Source organism: Pseudorasbora parva, chromosome 1 (genome assembly GCF_024679245.1).
Source record: "Pseudorasbora parva isolate DD20220531a chromosome 1, ASM2467924v1, whole genome shotgun sequence".
Taxonomy (NCBI): domain Eukaryota; kingdom Metazoa; phylum Chordata; class Actinopteri; order Cypriniformes; family Gobionidae; genus Pseudorasbora; species Pseudorasbora parva.
This window is the reverse complement of record NC_090172.1, coordinates 50022363-50040781: the sequence shown is the minus strand read 5'-3', so window position 1 is coordinate 50040781 and position 18419 is coordinate 50022363. Positions and strand designations below refer to the sequence as shown.

The 18419-nt window shown below is 37.6% G+C and overlaps 1 protein-coding gene across 1 annotated transcript in view; it reads left to right on the top strand.

Moving 5' to 3' along the window:
• Positions 1–13774: 13774 nt before the first annotated feature.
• The window catches only part of aldh1a3 (aldehyde dehydrogenase 1 family, member A3), a 35710-nt gene continuing 31065 nt past the window's right edge, over positions 13775–18419 (top strand). The window contains exon 1 of the mRNA XM_067451857.1: positions 13775–13906. The gene's annotated coding sequence lies outside the window, so the exon portion shown is untranslated. The remainder of the gene's footprint in view (positions 13907–18419) is intronic.

The window sequence follows — 18419 nt, the reverse complement described above, 5'->3', positions numbered from 1 at the left end:
CAAAAGTAGTTTTTCGACAAAATTCAAAATGGCGGAAAATTTTTCATGACGGAAATGAAATCGGAGATATACGTTTTGTTCGCCAAGGACTCAGCTTTCCAACGATATAAGACACTTGATTGTGGACCAAAGGGTTTAGGAGTTATGACCCTTTTTGCGCATTTGGTTGCTGTAGCGCCACCTATTGGCCAATCGGGGTCATACTTTCTGAGGTTCTCCCCAAATTGAGGACTACCATCTGACAAAGTTTCAAAGTTCCACGCTTTACGGTTTGGGCTGCACGATGCGTTTTAGCGGAGAATAATAATAATAATAAAAATCAGTACAATTACAATAGGGTTTCAGCACTTCGTGCTTGAACCCCTAAAAATGGAAAGGGCAACAAGGCAATAACTGCAGGAGTTAAAATAATGTAAAAGAACATTTGTAAAAGAAAAGAGGTGAGTTTTAAAAAGAGACTTAAAAGTCTGATAAAAGAATGAATTATTCTTCAAGATCATAAATCAAGAGGTGCATAAATGTTTGGTCAAGTTCTTGTAATGAGAGTGCAAGAGTCCAGCACTCTGTAAAGTCTCCTCCAGCACATCCCAAAGACTTTCAGTGAATTAAAGGTCTCTGGAGATGCCAATTCATGTGTGAAAATGATTCTTCATGCTTCCTCCCAACCATTCTTTCACAATTTGAGCCTGATGAACCATGACATTGTCATCCTGGAATATGGCCATGATGTGTCTTCCTTAATGGCTGTTTAAGAAATGAAAAGCTACACGATTAGGGTTCAGTTAGGGTTAGAGTAACTGTTGCCAAACATAACATGCTAGAAACACAAAAAACCTCTGCAATAATGATCCAGTCATAGGCATTTGCCTATTTAAGATCCAAACCGGAACTTTTGTTTTGTTTTTTGTGGGGCAATGTATAGGCCCTGCCTGTACACATTATATTTGATGATGATGGTGAATTTATCTTTTTATACTTCTATTTCTCCCACTCTGTGTTGCTGTCACACACACACACTCTGGTTTTTATCAGCTCGGCTCTCACGGGCTGTCCGGCACTGGTATGTACCACACACCACTGGGTCACGCTTTCGTCACAGCCCATGGAAGCACAAAAGCATTTTTTTATGCTCGTATTCCTCCACTCGCCTGTTCCGGTACCATTTTTTTTTTTTTTTTATCAGGTCTTCATTTAGCTGCTGAAAGCCCAGAATGGGGCTCATACGGGACGTGGCGGTGCAGAACGAAGTGAAAGGCCAGAAGAGAGTTCTTCCGTCCCTCTGGGCCCGGGAATAAAAGCCCGCGACCGGAGAGCTCGAGACCCGCCTGCGCCGTACACTGTCGGCCTTTGTGCTCTCGCACCAGTGTAATGTAAAGCCCCTAATTTTAAAAGCAGCGTACAGGTGCATCGGGGAATGAGACTATAGAAGGTCGTCTCTCATTAACAAGAGAGCAAAGCAAAAGAAAGAAAGAGGGGGGCCGCCATGGGACAACAGATGTGTAGTCTTAATAATGGCCGTGTTATGCTATGGAGGAGATAGACGCATTGCTCGAGAATCAACTGTAATTAGATTCAATGAAAAAAGGGGTCTCGTACATTACAGTCATGAATGTCTCAGCCTTTTAATTTAAAGGTTTCTGCTGAAATTCTTGAAATTGATTTTGTCAACAAATACAAACATTTAAGCTTTTGTAAGATGATTTTAAACCATTTCACGAGTTCAAACTTACATCATTATTAGCGTGAGTATTTAGCGTGCTGTCCCGGGGAGGGCTCGGAATTTTGGCCCAAACCCAAAGTGATAGAGATAGTCTAGAATTAGACTTGTAATATGGATTGTGTTGACATATAATAAGAGTTTATTAAATCGAAGTGAGTGGAGGGATGCTAAAATAAAAATGATCAACGACAGAAGGTAAATCTGCTTTATATATACATCTTATCGGTGATTAAATTGATTAGCTTGATGTGCTCCTCTCATGTTTAATTAGGTTTAATTATCTGAACGTGCTCCTCCCGAAATTTGTTAATATAACATCTCTATGAACATGTTGGTTGAGTGAATGTCCAGAGTTAGTAGAATTAGAGGGCCTTATTTTAAAGATCTGAACGTATGGTCTGAAGTGCATGGCGCAGGTGCACTTAGGTTACGTGTCCGAATCTACTTTTGCTAGTTTAACTACGGAAAAAAACTGTCTGCACACCAGGCACATGGTCCAAAAGGGTTCTAAACCTAGTCTCTTAATGAGTCATAGGTGTGTTGTGGGCATAATGTGCAATAAACCAATAAAAGTCTAATCTCCCATTCTCTTTAAAAGCCAGTTGCTGAAACAATTCTCCAGAGAGGAATCCTTTTATTTTTAATATTTAGAAATGTTTGTGTGCTGTGCATTCCTGTGTGTGTAATAAGCAGAGTGTACGTGCGTTTTGCGTCCGCCTATAGGTGCATATTACTAATTACATATTACACCAAAAATACTGCGCTTATTGACTTTAGACCAGGTTTTTGTTGGTCAGTGGCACAGTCGTTCTCAGTTTCCTTAAAATAGCAACTCGCCAACAATGCACCTGAGCACACCTCGTTTTCAGACTAGCACACCCATTGGCGAACAGACAGGCATGAGTGCACTTGCTATTGAAACAATGTGGCGCTGGACGTGAAAATGATTACTACATCGGATTGACACTAGCAAAAAACACTTGCGGCAGGTGTATAGGGCCCTAAATGTTTTTCTTTGTGATAACTTGTTAGTATGGGTTAGAGCTTGAATAAAGCCTATTATTGTATTTGAAAACCTGGACTTGGTTTAATTGTGGGTTCACAACTTGATTTAAAGACCCGTGTCCATTTCTGGGTCTTTGATCCACTGGAAAATCCCATTGTCAAACATAAGCAAGCTAGCAGTGGTCTCATGTTATCTTTATAGCAGAAGGCAATCAAACATGTGCTTATTTTACATATTATGTACGGGCATGTGTCGTACAGATGACAATGATGAGTCACAACGAGGGTTGGATTGATGATCCAACATGCGATTTAAAACGTAAATGCTTGGCTGAGAGTCATTCGCTCAAATGCTGATGTCTTTCATTGCCTCTGATATTGTTTCATCTCCCACTGTGAGTGACTCATAATGTGAAGACAAAGATTTAAGAGATGTAGTCTGTAAACAGCTGCAATGACAGTGTTAGTAGCGCTTGTCTTCAAGCTAACTATGTTAGTGATCTTGAGTTTGCATAATGCAGCTATAGGAAATGATCAGCAGATAAAAGATGCATGTATTATTTGGAAAGTCATTCTGGCAAAAGCTGGTTCATTAGTTTGATGATATATAAGTAATGCATTTTAGTCAATTAAGTTAAGAGTTGACTAAATTAAAATAGTACCTGCTGGGGGGAGCGTTAGGTGGTTTGATTTGTCTCAGCTGGTTGGTCTCAGAGTCAAAAAGTACCCCAAACTCCTTTAAAACTAACCAGCTTGGCCAGGCTGGAAAACTATCTTAACCCCTTCGGCTGATTTGAACTGCTTATTTTTGGGCCTCTCTTTATGAGGGTGGTTATTTATGACTTATGGGGAGTTTGTTGATTTAGTGTTTATTTTAGTGCTGTCAGTTGCGTGTGTTAATTTAGTGTGATTAATTATAAAGAAAATAATGTGATGATTAACAAAAATGTGCAATTAATCATGACCTCTGACAACTCAATTGTTCTCCCAGCAGAGCAATTCAAGCTTGAAGAACCGCTGGCATGTTTTTCAGGTCAGTGGAAAAAACGTATAGAAATAAACTATATATTGACTTTTAATGTAATGTGTAATGGAATATACTGATCAGATTTATAACTTTTGTTAAAAAGAGGTTGTGAGTCACTTTAGATACAATCATCTGCTAAATGCATAAATGTAAATGTTTTGTCTACTTCAATAATGTGATTTTTGTTTGGGAGCTTTTGGGTGGAATCCTTAATATGCAACTAATTTGAATTAATAAATCAGCATATCATATAATATCATCAATATCATCCAGTAATTTGATTTTTATTTTATTAAAATAAACTAGTTTATCTGTTATTACACTTTTCATCTGCTACAATATCAATGCATTATAATGTCTTTGAATATTTTTTTAGTTAATTGTAATTAATTAATTAACCAGCATTTTTATATTTGTTTATTCAAATTATTATAACTGTAATAAAATAACATGTTTTATGTATTATATACTTTCAAAGGCCATAGTAAATGTATGCTTCTGAATAATTTTTATTTGGGGGAAATCTTGATGTGAATGATTCATTTGGATAAATAAAGCAACTTAGTTTATTAAAGCTACACTGTGTGATATTTTCCCTCATGTGGTGAAAAGGTATATGACCATCTAGTGAATAATATTCTGATTTCGTTTTAACTCCTACGGTGGCTGATTTAGTCCAAGATTAACAATGCAATCCCCCTCTTCACAGTCGACACGGTGCCATCGAGTGTTAAAACGCAAAAGGAGAAGCTTGAATTTATGGTTATGTCCCTCTTTGGCTAATGTACTTTCAAGATGGAGGAGCAACATGGCGACCGGCATTCGAACCCCTCACCCGTATGTATTTTCAATGGCATATTATAAACTTACGAGAATACTTTATTACTTGAAAGAAGTAAATATACATTAATGAGCACATATATTTTTGAAAGAACTAAGTGATTTTAGCTAAGAATAAACTAAAAAAGTTACACAGTGTAGCTTTAAGTAATTCATTTTTATTCAAATAATGCTTTTTAATACATATTGTATTTTTAATATTCTTTCAAATTATTATTTTATTAATTGTTTTATTTTTAATAAAATTAAAGCTGCTGTCCGTAACTTTTTTGTGTTCAAGATTTACAGAAATTATATAATGAGAATGTACAACATGAATCCATTTTCCAAACCGTGTTTTTGTCTTACCCTGAATCATTATGGTACACTTATAATACGTATTTATATTGGGACTATTTCAGTCCAGACTGGTAGGAACCGCTGCGGAGGAGCACAGTCGCTGCGTGATCCGCCATAGACATAAACAGAGAGAAGTAGCTCCGGCTGCAATGTTCTTCCGCAAGACGCATGCAGTTCTGTTTATTAACCACTAGAGTGCAAAAAGTTACACTCTAAAAAAGCTTTAACTAGTTTATTTGTGTGTGTGTGTGTGTGTGTGTGTGTGTGTGTGTGTGTGTGTGTGTGTGTGTGTGTGTGTGTGTGTGTGTGTGTGTGTGTGTATTAGGGCCGGGACTTTAACGCGTTAATTAAGATTAATTAACTACGGGACTTTAACGCGTTAATTAAGATGAATTAGGCAAAAAATAAATAACATAATTTTAACCACACTTGTTTTTGCACGGCGGAACGTTTTTCAATGAATGAGTTTCGACGGACCGATTATACTGGAACACCAACTAGCGTTCACGAGTCACAATATTTTTTTACAGTCTATGGTCACGACAATAACAAACCATGGTGATGAGAAGCTGAATGAAGCTGATGAGACCGCTTTGCTTTGCCCCATGGATGGGAAATTTCGTCGGAAAAAAGATAAAAAAGCGTCGACAAGAGCATAGTTGTGTGCAAGCTATACAACAAAAGGAATTTGTGTTTCACCGCAGCACACCGAGCCTCAAATATCACAAATATGCTTTTGCTACACTTAATGGCAAACATTTCACTGGTCTGCTGGACTGAAATAAATAATAAATAAACAATATTTTGTTAATTAAGCTTAGGTATTCAGTCATTATTCAATGGTATACTAAAAATACATCTGAAAAATTACTTCTCACTGTTCTCAGGTGAAATATTTATATGCAATTAAAATGCGATTCATTTCGATTAATTAATTACAAAGCCTCAAAGATACAAAGATAAAAAAAAATTATCGAGTCCCGGCCCTAATATATATATATATATATATATATATATATATATACACTCGCCTAAAGGATTATTAGGAACACCTGTTCATTTTCACATTAATGCAATTATCTAATCAACCAATCACATGGCAGTTGCTTCAATGCATTTAGGGGTGTGGTCCTGGTCAAGACAATCTCCTGAACTCCAATCTGAATGTCAGAATGGGAAAGAAAAGTGATTTAAGCAATTTTGAGCGTGGCATGGTTGTTGGGGCCAGACGGGCCGGTCTGAGTATTTCACAATCTGCTCAGTTACTGGAATTTTCACACACAACCATTTCTAGGTTTTACAAAGAATGGTTTGAAAACGGAAAAACATCCAGTATGCAGCAGTCCTGTGGGTGAAAATGCCTTGTTGATGCTAGAGGTTAGAGGAGAATGGGCCGACTGATTCAAGCTGATAGAAGAGCAACTTTGACTGAAATAACCACTTGTTACAACCGAGGTATGCAGCAAAGCATTTGTGAAGCCACAACACTCACAACCTTGAGGCGGATGGGCTACAACGGCAGAAGACCCCAACGGGTACCACTCATCTCCACTACAAATAGGAAAAAGAGGCTACAATTTGCACAAACTCACCAAAATTGGACAATTGAAGACTGGAAAATGTTGCCTGGTCTGAGTTTCGATTTCTGTTGAGACATTCAGATGGTAGAGTCAGAATTTGGTGTAAACAGAATGAGAACATGGATCCATCATGCCTTGTTACCAGTGTGCAGGCTGGTGGTGGTGGTGTAATGGTGTGAGGGATTAAAGTGGTTTTCTTGGCACACTTTAGGCCCCTTAGTGCCAATTGGGCATTGTTTAAATGCCACGGCCTACCTGAACATTGTTTCTGACCATGTTCATCCCTTTATGACCATCATGTACCCATCCTCTGATGACTACTTCCAGCAGGATAATGCACCATGTCACAAAGCTCGAATCATTTCAAATTGGTTTCTTGAACATGACAATGAGTTGACTGTACTAAAATGGCCCCCACAGTGACAAGATCTTAAACCAATAGAGCATCTTTGGGATGTGATGGAACGGGAGCTTCAGGCCCTGGATGTGCATCCCACAAATCTCCATCAACTGCAAGATGCTATCCTATCAATATGGGCCAACATTTCTAAAGAATGCTTTCAGCACCTTGTTGAATCAATGCCACGTAGAATTAAGGCAGTTCTGAAGGCGAAAGGGGGTCAAACACAGCATTAGTATGGTGTTTCTAATAATCCTTTAGGTGAGAGTATATATGTATGTATATATTATTATATTTATTTCTATAATATATATTCATAAAAAATGTAATAAGCATTATTAATATTTTTATCTGACACAATGGTATACCGTTGAATTTGTTTTTGTTTGTGGGCTTTTGTGGAGAAGTCTTGATTGATTTTCTTCTCATCAGATATCATATAATTAATTTGATTAAAATGTTTTATATATTTTTAATCAGCTTTAATTCGGTCGAAAGTTCAATCAGACTTAACAAAAAGCCACACACACACACACACACACACACAAAAAAAACATTATGATTTCCCCATATAAATAGTTAGACAACAACGGCAAAGTGACTCCATAAGTCAAGCTCATTTGATCACAGCTGAGATTTAGATGTAGCTTATCTGTTCATTTGCACAAGCGGAGCGAATAAAAAAGAACATGACAGCTATCGGTGTAATGGTAAATGTCAGAACTCGCCCAGACCTCTCGTAGCGTTTAGCTCATCAAGGTTAATGTGGTCCTTAGTAAAACTATGATGAGCACATGTGTTTTAGTTTAAGGGCTTCCATTCTTAAAACCTGATCACTGTTGTGCCAGACATTAAAAGCATTTGCTTTGCAAATTATCATGATTTCCCATTGGAACGCGTCCCACGCCAAGGCTCCAGCAAACGTTTCCCATGAGCTGGCATGCCATTTCGCTTATTCCAATCTCATATATACGGGCAGCGATTGTTTTCTCATCCTCTGCGAACACCGTTTTGTTTTGTCCCACTGGACATGCTGACAAAATATCAAGTGACACCATAATTTGATCAGTATTCAATAAAAAGCTTGAGAGGTTGACGGGGCCAGTTGAAAACACGCGCTCTCAGGGGAAAGAGGCACAGATCTGCCAGTGTTCAGCCGGAGAGAGAACAGGGCTCGGGAAAGATCCAAAAACAAGCTGGATGGGTTTCAGCACTGAGTCTGGGACCCAGCGAGAGCCGGGTTAGGCGCTCATGCAGAGAGCTCTAGCCGGGCACTGCGTTCTAAATGGAGGTCCAAGGACTGAGAGAGGTGGTTCGGGTTTCCCACACAGTGTGCAGTGATTGAGAAAAAGGCCATCCAAAAGAGGTCCGCTGGGTTTTCTGTTGAAAAGCAGCAGGATGAATAAGCAGCAGGGTTAGATCAAAACGCAAAATTATGAATGCTCCGTCATTTTCAAGTATATTCCCATTCATTTTCTCTTTTAAAGAAATCTTGATTTTAAAAAAATCTCGTTTTCCCATGAATCACATCAAATCTAAAACAATCAATATACAATTTACTTATTATATATATCAAATTAAATACATTTGAAGCTTATTGCCAAATAATCAAAATACATTACATAATTTGGAATGTTACATGGGACTGAGTTACATTCCATTTTTGCATACAGTTGCTTCTCTGATTGGTGGATCATTGGTAATGTAGTTTAGCTATTAAACATATTTTCTTTTCTTTTAATATGATTTGTTCCTGCAAAAAGCATATTTCCTCAGAACTCACAGCAGGTCTTTGTTACTGTTAAAAATAAATTCTTCTTTTGAGCTTCAGAACTTTTTATGCGTTTTGGCCGTATACATTTATACAACAACAGCATTTTTTTATTTACTTTTTTTTTTATTACATTTTGCTTCTTTATAGTCCAGGGTCACTTGAAGTAATAAACCAAACCTCATTGTCCGTCCAGATTGCTCGATGCTTTTACCATCTTGATTATGTGTACTCACCGCTCTGTAGAAGAATGTCACCAACTGGCCTGACAGCATAATACAGTGATTTTTGACAATGTTGTCGTCTGTAAGTTAAACTTTTCAAATGCAGAGGAAAAATGTTTCACTTTGTAGTAGTGTTGGTTTAAATGAATATTCAGGGTTCTATACAAGTTAAGTTCAATCAACAGCATTTGTGGTATGATTAAAAAAAAACCTACGCCTAGCCCCACAAAAAGGTAACAGTGCACTGTAAAAAAAAAAAAAATAAATAAAAATAAAAAAATAAAAAATAATAATAATAATAATAAGTTACCTGGTTACCTTACATTTTTGAGTTCATTGTAATTTTGAGTTAATACAATGAACATTTTTGAGAATCAACATTTTTTCAAATATTGTATTATTATTTTCATGATTCATCAACTTTTTTATGTGGTTTAGATAAAATAATTTGAGTTTCTATTTCTTAAACCAATTTCCTTCATTGTATCAACTAAACATTTTTATTTCAATGAACTCAAAATTTTAAGGGAACCAGGTAACTTACTTTTTTTAAGTTAAACCAATAATATTTTTTTACAAACTTACAATGGAAGTGAATTTTGGAGGATTTTACAGAAATCTAAAGCTTATCATTTAAAGTAATACACTTCTATTTTTATACAGAATAGGTTAGGAAGAAAATTTTCACACACACAAAAAAAATTAATGCTAACATTTTTGTGGCTGAAGTATTGAAACTGAATATTTTAATGTCTAAAGAGTGGCCCCATTCATCATGTTAGGCCCTCTGGGTGTGATGCTAACACAAACATGTTTATAAAGCCAAATACACCTCTTCTATTAATATAATAACTATAAACCTGCGGTCTGAACCTGTCATAGTAGGCCTACCTGCGGAGATGTGGCTTAACCGCAGAGCGAATCATCGCCCGCCTGCTTGTCTTAATAAAAAACCTCAAACGGAGCGAGGCGGTTTGGGTTTCATCAGTCATAACCACAGCCCTTTCAATGTTTATTTCTCTCTTTAATAACCAGTTTCATCTGTCAAATGCCTATTCATTACGCTCGGGGGAATAATTTAAATGTGTCCCATGACGGCAACTATCATTGTCGCCACCGTAATAACAGAAACGGATTCACGCGTTTCAGCCACGGAACAATAGCTAACATTGACGTCGTGGCCGAGAAGCCCCTCGCTCTCTTACAAGCTTCACAAGGCCAAAAGTGAGATGTAAACAGTGTTCGGTCATTCAATCTTCTACATTAGAACGGCGCTTTTGACAAGGAGCCCTGCATGTAGTCACAATAAGGCTCAGTTCCCCCGGCGTCTGTAGGCCGTCTCCCCCGCGACACATTATCTAGCGGGCCACGTTTCAGCGCAACAGACGTCCACTGTGATGACCTCGCTTTGGCAGGTGCAAAGGTTTGCAAACTACAAGACCAAACCATAAATGAGACTGGAATGATGATGGTTACTGGTTAGCATGATTGGCTAAATTAGGTTAAAAAAGAGCACGAAATCTTCAGCCAAATATCTTGACCTCTATGGTTGGGGACAGTGTTATTTTAGTATTATTAATAGGCTATAGTATTATAGTCTTTATTGATATTTTAATTTATCTTTTATTTTTATATTTTCAGTTCTTGTTTTACCCTTTAGTAATTTTATGAGGTTTAAAAAAAGTAACAACACTAAACCTGGTTTGGAACTTCTGGTTCCCTGGTTGCATTAAAAATAAAATACAAGAAAAATACTGATGTGATGTTTGGTTTCTATTAAAAAAAATTTTTAATGTTTGCATTCTTCTGAATTATATAGTTAGGCCCAAATATACTTTAGGAATCTGAATTATTATGGTTAGGAATCTGAATTATTCCCAGAATTCTTTATAAATCCCATGCCTCCTCTTAAGGGGATGATACATGGGGCAACTTTTTTGCCCAATGTTTTTGGCCAATGTAATCTTTAGATATAGATCTTTGCCTAAACAAAGCTGTTACTTTAGTTGCCAGGAAATCTGAGAATGTGCTTTTTTTTATTCAGCCTTGAGAATATATATATATATATATATATATATATATATATATATATATATATATATATATATATATATATATTGTATTGCACTTTACATTTGGAACAAATCTCAAAGTGCTACAGTTAAGATAATTAAAAAATGGAAAAATACAAATAAATGTAATAGCTAAAAGACATAAACTCTCCCCAAAAAAATGTTTTAAGTCCTTTTTTAAAAGTCTCAAGAGCTTGAGGTGCCCTCAGATGGTCGGGTAGGGCATTCCAAATCCGAGGAGCGGCAGAACAGAGAGCCCGATCAGCCATAGTGCTAAGCATAGTCTTGGGAAGATGAAGGAAGTTTGAATTTGTTGAATGAAGTGATTGAACTGTATAGTTGGAGGTGTAAGTAGTTCTTTCAGATAGGAGGGGGCATTTCCATAGATGCACTGGTGGGTTAGAAGGGAGACCTTTTATTCAATCCTGGTGAAAAAAGGAGGCCAGTGAAGAGAAGGGAGAATGGGTGTGATGTGATCGAATTTTTGAACTCTCAACAGGATCCTTGCTGCACTATTCTGAACACACTGCAGTCTCTGCAAGCTTTTGTTAGGGATCCCGATGAGAAGTTCATTACAGTAATACAGTCTGGAGGAGACAAAGGAGTGGACCAGATTTTCAGCATCTGCTAAGGTTAGTGTTGGACGGAGTTTAGCAATATTTCTGAGATGGTAGAAATATGTCTTGCAGAGGCTTTTGATATGGGCTTCAAAGCTGAGTTGTGGGTCAAATCTTACACCAAGATTGGTAACAGTTGTGGAGAGGTGAATGTCCAGACCAGTGATAGTTACACCAGTTATGGAGGAAGACTGTGTTTAATGTGGTGTGCCAACTAAAATTGCCTCAGTTTTAGAACTGTTTAACTGGAGGAAGTTGTGCTTCATCCACACCCTTATCTCCTCCAGACAGGCAGTGAGTGTTGAAGACGTAGATGATGTTGGTGAAATTGCAGAGGTGTGTGTTTCTGATTTCATGTACAGTTGTGTGTCATCGGCATAACAGTGAAATGAGACTCCAAAGAGGCTAATGACATGGAAGAGGGGGGATGATGTAAATGATGAAGAGAATGGGGCCAATGACTGACCCCTGAGGGGTTCATACATGAATTAAACCCGTAGCAGATCTAAACAGGTGGAGCTAGGGAAGTTGGAGGGTTTCTGAAAGCATGCTACAGACTGCAAACAGCAACACTACCGGTTTTTGTTTGAATGTTGAGCTGCAGCTTATTGGCCACTGATGCAACAGCAACCAATCAGCTGTGCTATGTATAATGGCGTGAATGCTACCAAATAAAATTAAAGACCTAGCAGTCTGCACAATATAGTGTTTAATGCCAAAACTAGGTAGTTTTATTTAGCAAGGAGGATTTATTAAATCGAGTGTTTTCAACATTGATAATAATAATGTTTCTTGAGCAGAAAATCTGCATATTAGAATAAATTCTGAAGGATCATGTGACACTGAAGACTGGAGCATTGATGCTGAAAACTCATAGGAATAAATTCTATTTTGAAATACATTTATTTTTGATCAAATGAATGCAGCCTTGGTGAGAAAGAGGAGACTGGGTAAACTCACCCCGATCTGCCAGCGATTTGATTTTGCCCTGCAGCTGGAAGCATGTGCATATTTCTATCCTACTTCTGTTACACATTTTTGGGGACCAATCAAAAATCGGCTTGACCAACTGGCGCGCTGGGTTTAAGACAATGATGGATAGAGAAGCAATAGATCGTTGGTCTGATTGGTTGAAGGACTATCCAATTTGTAACAGAGTAATTTGAACTATGTCTGTTGATCACACTTCTTGTGCAGTCAAAAATACAGAGCAGACTCCCAGACCAATGTTCAGTCTTAAAGGATTGATCTTGGTCTGGTGATAGCCAGTCAAGAGAAAGAGAGAAATATAAATTAAAAAAAATACGACCCCAAACTTATGATAGTGTATATAAAAATAATCTAAAATTTTCATATTTACTTTAATGAACCATTATTTATTGCTCAGTATTTATTGCTATGTAATTTTACAAAATGTACTCAAAAATTAAGCAGTTGATTGTTGTACATTTTCAGATTAGTTTTTTGGCTTTCATACTGCAGTAGTTGTCTGGCTATCACCAGACCAAGCTCAATTTATGATTGAACATTGGTCTGTGGAGTCTGCTCTGTATTTTCTACTGCACAAGAGGCGTGATAAACGAACATTATTTGAATTACTCTGTACGCAATTGGATAGTCCTTCAACCAATCAGACGACAAGATGCATGATCAACGGGCAACGACCCGTCGCTTCTCTATCTGTCATAGTGTTAAATCAGCCGATAGCGTGCCAGTCGGATAAGCTAGTCTGTGATTGGTTACCGCAAATGTGTAACCGAAGCTGTAGAAATGAATGTACAGGTTTCCAGACTGAGTTGCCGGGCGAAATCAAATTGCCGGCAGATCAGGCTAAGTTTACTGGGTCTACTGCAATAGGGAAAAAGAAAAAAAAAGTGAGAGAGAAGCTAATGCTGCAATTTCACAAAACTGTCCACAAAGGTAATTTCATCAAGTATGAAACATGAGCCCTATCTGGAGACAACCAGTGATGACAGACATTATATCTAAGGTTCTTTTGTTAGACAGTTTTCCTCAATAAGCTTGCAAATTGCTCTGATCTTAAACACAAAGCGCTCTCTCACTCGAGCAGTGACGAGCAAACCTGTGGCAGGAGAAGTGAGGTGCTGAGAAACGGCAAAGGTTTGGAGTCGGAGTCGACTTCAAAGAGGTGACGGTGACAGCAGGCACAGGGACCAAAAGAGGTTCGTCAAAGCTTGGGAGCCTGGATGATGGAGACTGGAAATAGCAGCCCTTCACAGATGCATTCAAAAGAATCGTTTGCCTATAACTGGAAAATTGTCATCATTTAGTCACCCTCACAAATGCAAGGGTGAGTAAACCATGACAATTTTCACATTTTGGTGAACTCACAAAAATAAAAACAAACTTAGACTACGAACACGTTTCTATAGACAACTAGTCAAAATCTGCCTCATTACTTTGCTAAAATGTTATGACAAAAGAAATGTGAAACTCTGTTTGTATATAATTAGGCCTAAATTACCATGAGTAATTGATAGTTTAAACTAGTCTCATGCGTATTTTATGTTCGTATCACATTCAAAGTGGTTTGGCAAATAATATAATTGTATGCATAGGACATAATAATGAGACGTGTGGAAACAGCTCGGTAGCAACAGCTCGGTAATACAAATACACTCGATGGCTGAATGCTGAATGAGTTACGTTGCTCTTTGGTGACTAATGGCAAGTTCTTGTGTTGTTCAAAACAGTGATTTTTTGTTTGACAAATCTAATTTTCCATTCTGTATGTGTGTATTTTTCAGCCAAATATCAGAGAATCAGTGCCGTGCTATTTGCACTCTAAAGAATGCTGGATTAAAAACAACTCAAGTTGGGTTGAAAATGGACAAACCCAGAAATTGGGTTGTTTGAATGGGTCCATTCACTGTGGGTTCAAACAACCCAATTTCTGGGTTTGTCCATTTTCAACCCAGCATTTTTTAGTGTCATTTTAGGAGATTGACATGCAGAAAAAAAGGTACCCTTTTCCATTTCACAGAAGAATAACATTATAGTGAGTAAATTGTGAATAAAAGTAATATATTTGTATAAAAAAGACAACCCATCGTTAAGTTGGCCAACAGTTGTTCAACACTGCTCAAGTTTGCTTTGTACATGCTTCACTGAACTAATTGGCAAATTTGTTCTCTCTCAAAAACAAAGCTCGACTTTATCGAATCTTGTCCCAGCCACTGTAGCAGAATATTACTATATCTGCCTGTGTCTGCATCGCTTTTATCCAGTATATTTTGCAACAAGCCAGAGCCCTCTTCATTTTCATAAAGGCGACTGAAAAGGCTCTTTGTCTGGGCCTTTGAACACCTGGAGGGAGTTATCTTAGGATGACTGGTCCTCCTTCGCTTCCATGGTCATTCCGTATCGAGCTCATAGCCGCTGCCAAAGCAGTAAAGTCACTGCACTCACCCGCTCATGACACTAGTTCTGTTAGCAGTGATATCCCAACAGCTCTCTCCTGGACTGCAGCAAATGCCATTGGAGATATTCATGAGGAAATTAACAATTCATTAACGTTAAAGGGGACTTATTATGCCACCCTTTACAAGAAGTAAAATAAATCTCTGATGTCCCCAGAGTGTATATGTTAAGTTTTAAAGCAGCACTAGGTAATTTTTCAACCTTCATAATATATTTTCAAGACTCTTGTGATGATACATTGACTTACAATAGGTTGAATGACACATCTACCATAGCCTGGTCTGTATCGTATTTAATCATACTTTTAAAACGCCAAAGGTTTGGGGACATCACGCAAGTTATGTTGCTACAGCCGTCGTATTGTAACCTTATCAAAGAACCTAATAAAATATGAAATAGATATTCCCAAATATTTAATATAGGCTATAGGGAACTGCATGCAAAATACATGCTTATGTATTTTATACAGATTTTTTATTTTATTTAGTTTTTAATGACCCGCACCAAAACGCGCACAAATAACAATTTCTTTGCCCACCCCAACCCGACCCGCGGGTTATGAGACGACCCGCGCATCACTAGTTCAGCGCTATCATGGTTGTCACGTCAACAAATGCAAGCGCACATCCCCTGATGTAGGCTGACAGAGCTTACGACAGTAGTAAAGGACAATACTGTTTCCCAACTGTAGGTGGACCCCAAGAGCAAGTTACCTAGTGCTGATTTAACTAAAAAAAAAAAAAAAATCACAGATCAATACACCACAGATAATTTTTTATAGCATGTTAAAACTGAATTTTTGGGGGGTGAGCAAAAACCTTCTGTTTTTGTGTGTCCCTTTAAATGCAAATGAGCTGGTTCTCCCAGCCCCCTTTCAAGAAAAAGGCGGAGCTTCAAGAGCTCGCAATCTGGCATACCAGGAACAACAAAACAGGACAATCTCATGCTCTGAAAATGTCAGGAACTGTGCTCAGCCTTATATGTTCAGTCATCTGTCAAATGGCGGGAGTCTATCGAGACTCTTATGTGTATTGGTACACCCCAAAACAACACTTGTAATGCCTCTTTGGGGCAGACATTGTACAACAGCTGCTACAGCGAGGATATAGAAATGGCGGAATCAGTATTCAAACACCTTATAAAAGTTTATTTTGCATAATAAGTCCCCTTTAAATGTTAAAACATTTTAAGAATTAATTCAATTTTATATTCAGTTTTTTTTATTATTAATTACTGTCCTGAATAAGATATTTTACATAAAAGATGTTTACATATAGTCCAAAAGTCAAAAACAAAACAAAAAAGATTTTTTTAAAAATGACCCCGTTTAAAAGTTGATGTCTCCCTGATTCTTAATACTTTGTGTTGTTCCTTGGATATGATTGTTGATAAATGTTCATGAGTCATTTATTTGTCCTGAGCAGTTAAACTGACCCACGTTCTTCGGAAAAATCCTCCAGGTCCTGAAAATTCTTTAGTTTTCCATATTGCATATTTGAACCCTTTCCAGCAGTGACTGTATGATTTTGAGGTCATCACACTGAGGACAATTGAGAATGATTATTTTCCAGAAGGTTCAGGTCGTGTGTGTAAGGAATTGGAAGCAAGTAGAGTACGGCTGTATCTAAAGCATGCAGTGCCATCTGCTGTTAAAAACTAAGCTCAGAATCGATTAGAGAGAGAATCGCGATGAATTTGGAAAGTCTCAGAATCCATCCAGAATCATTTCTCGATTTGCGATGCATCGATTTATTGACCCAGTCCTAGTAAATTGTACTTAATTTGTCTTCCAGCAAACATGTAGGTATCTTCTGTTGCTTTTGAAGGGCAGTACTAAATGAAAATAAAATAATATTTAAACCAAATAATAAAAATTGGACATCTTCATCCTGTTCAAAAGTTTTCACCCCGGTCCTTAAAGCATCGTGTTATATGAAGACACCAGTTTTTCCCTGAAGTTGGAGGGCAAGTGCTGGGCAAGACTTGTTCTGCGGCGTAATACTTATGCATTACGCTGCATCGGTCTTATGCTGCATCAAAGCAGCCGCTTTTGAAGAAATTGACAGGCAAATGTGTCAGTACTTAGCCGAAATAAGAAACCAGGAGCCTCACTGGTGGGTATGCTCAGCTCTTTGGCGATTTCCAGTGCCTTCAGCTGGATGACGGCACTGGTTATGGGCATTCACTAAACTTTACTGTTGTCACAAAGCAGTTAGGCAGGTAACGTCCCCCTATGCCAAACCCAGGCTCGCCCTGAACACATTTCCAGTGCTCCAGAGTCTACAGGCGGAATACTTTACACCACTGCATCCAACGCTTGAAACCGACGTACCAAGTTCATCCAACTTGGTAATGTGAGGCTTGCATGCAGCTGCTTGGCCATTAAAACCCATTCCATGAAGCCACAGTTTTTCTGCTAATATTTTGCTATGGAATCAGCACAGTGTTGGTGACTTTTTACGTACCATGCGCCTTAGCACTTGGTGACCCCACTCTGTGACTTTACGTGGTCTTCTGCTTCATGTGTAAGTCGCTGCTGTTCTTAAATGCTTTCCGGTTTCCAATAATACTACTTACAGTTTGAATATCTAGCAGGGTGGAAATTTCACGGACTGACTTGTTGCAAAGCTGGTACCCCACTTGAATTCACTGAGCTCCTCAGAATAACTCATTTTATTCAAAAAAGTCTTCTCTTCCATGTTTGTTTTCAGTCCTCAAATAAAGATTCAAACGGTTATGGTGATTCATAACCGTTCAAATCTTTATTTGAGGATTGAAAACAAACAGGGAAGAGAAGACAATGCTGAATAAAGTCGTAGTTTTTGTTATTTTGGGACCAAAATGTATTTTCGATGCTTCAAGAGATTCTAATTAACCAACTGATGTCGCATATGGACTACTTTGATGATGTTTTTATTTAATTTATTTCTGGACATGGACAGTATAGTGTGCATACACTTGGATACGCTCTCAGACTAAATATAAAATATCTTAAACTTTGTTCCAAAGATGAACTTATGGGTGTGGAACAACGTTAGGGTCAGTCATTAATGACATAAATGTAATTTTTGGGTGAATTAAGTGCTGTCAAATAGATTATTCACAATTATGTTAAATGTGATTAATCGATTTGACAGTACTAATCATTTTTAAATGTTTAAAAGTTAATGAACTATATTTAGATGTATTCATTAATTTTTACTTATTCATTATTCATATTTTTGGGAACAGTAAATTAGAATGTATTAATTAACTTTTACTTATTTTTTTATTCATAATTTGTGGGCAAGTTAAGGAACTAGATATTTACCTTTTTCGAAGAAACTGTAAGTAGTGTTTGTCTGGGCTAACCCCACCACCACAATGCTAAGGTTTTATGAGTG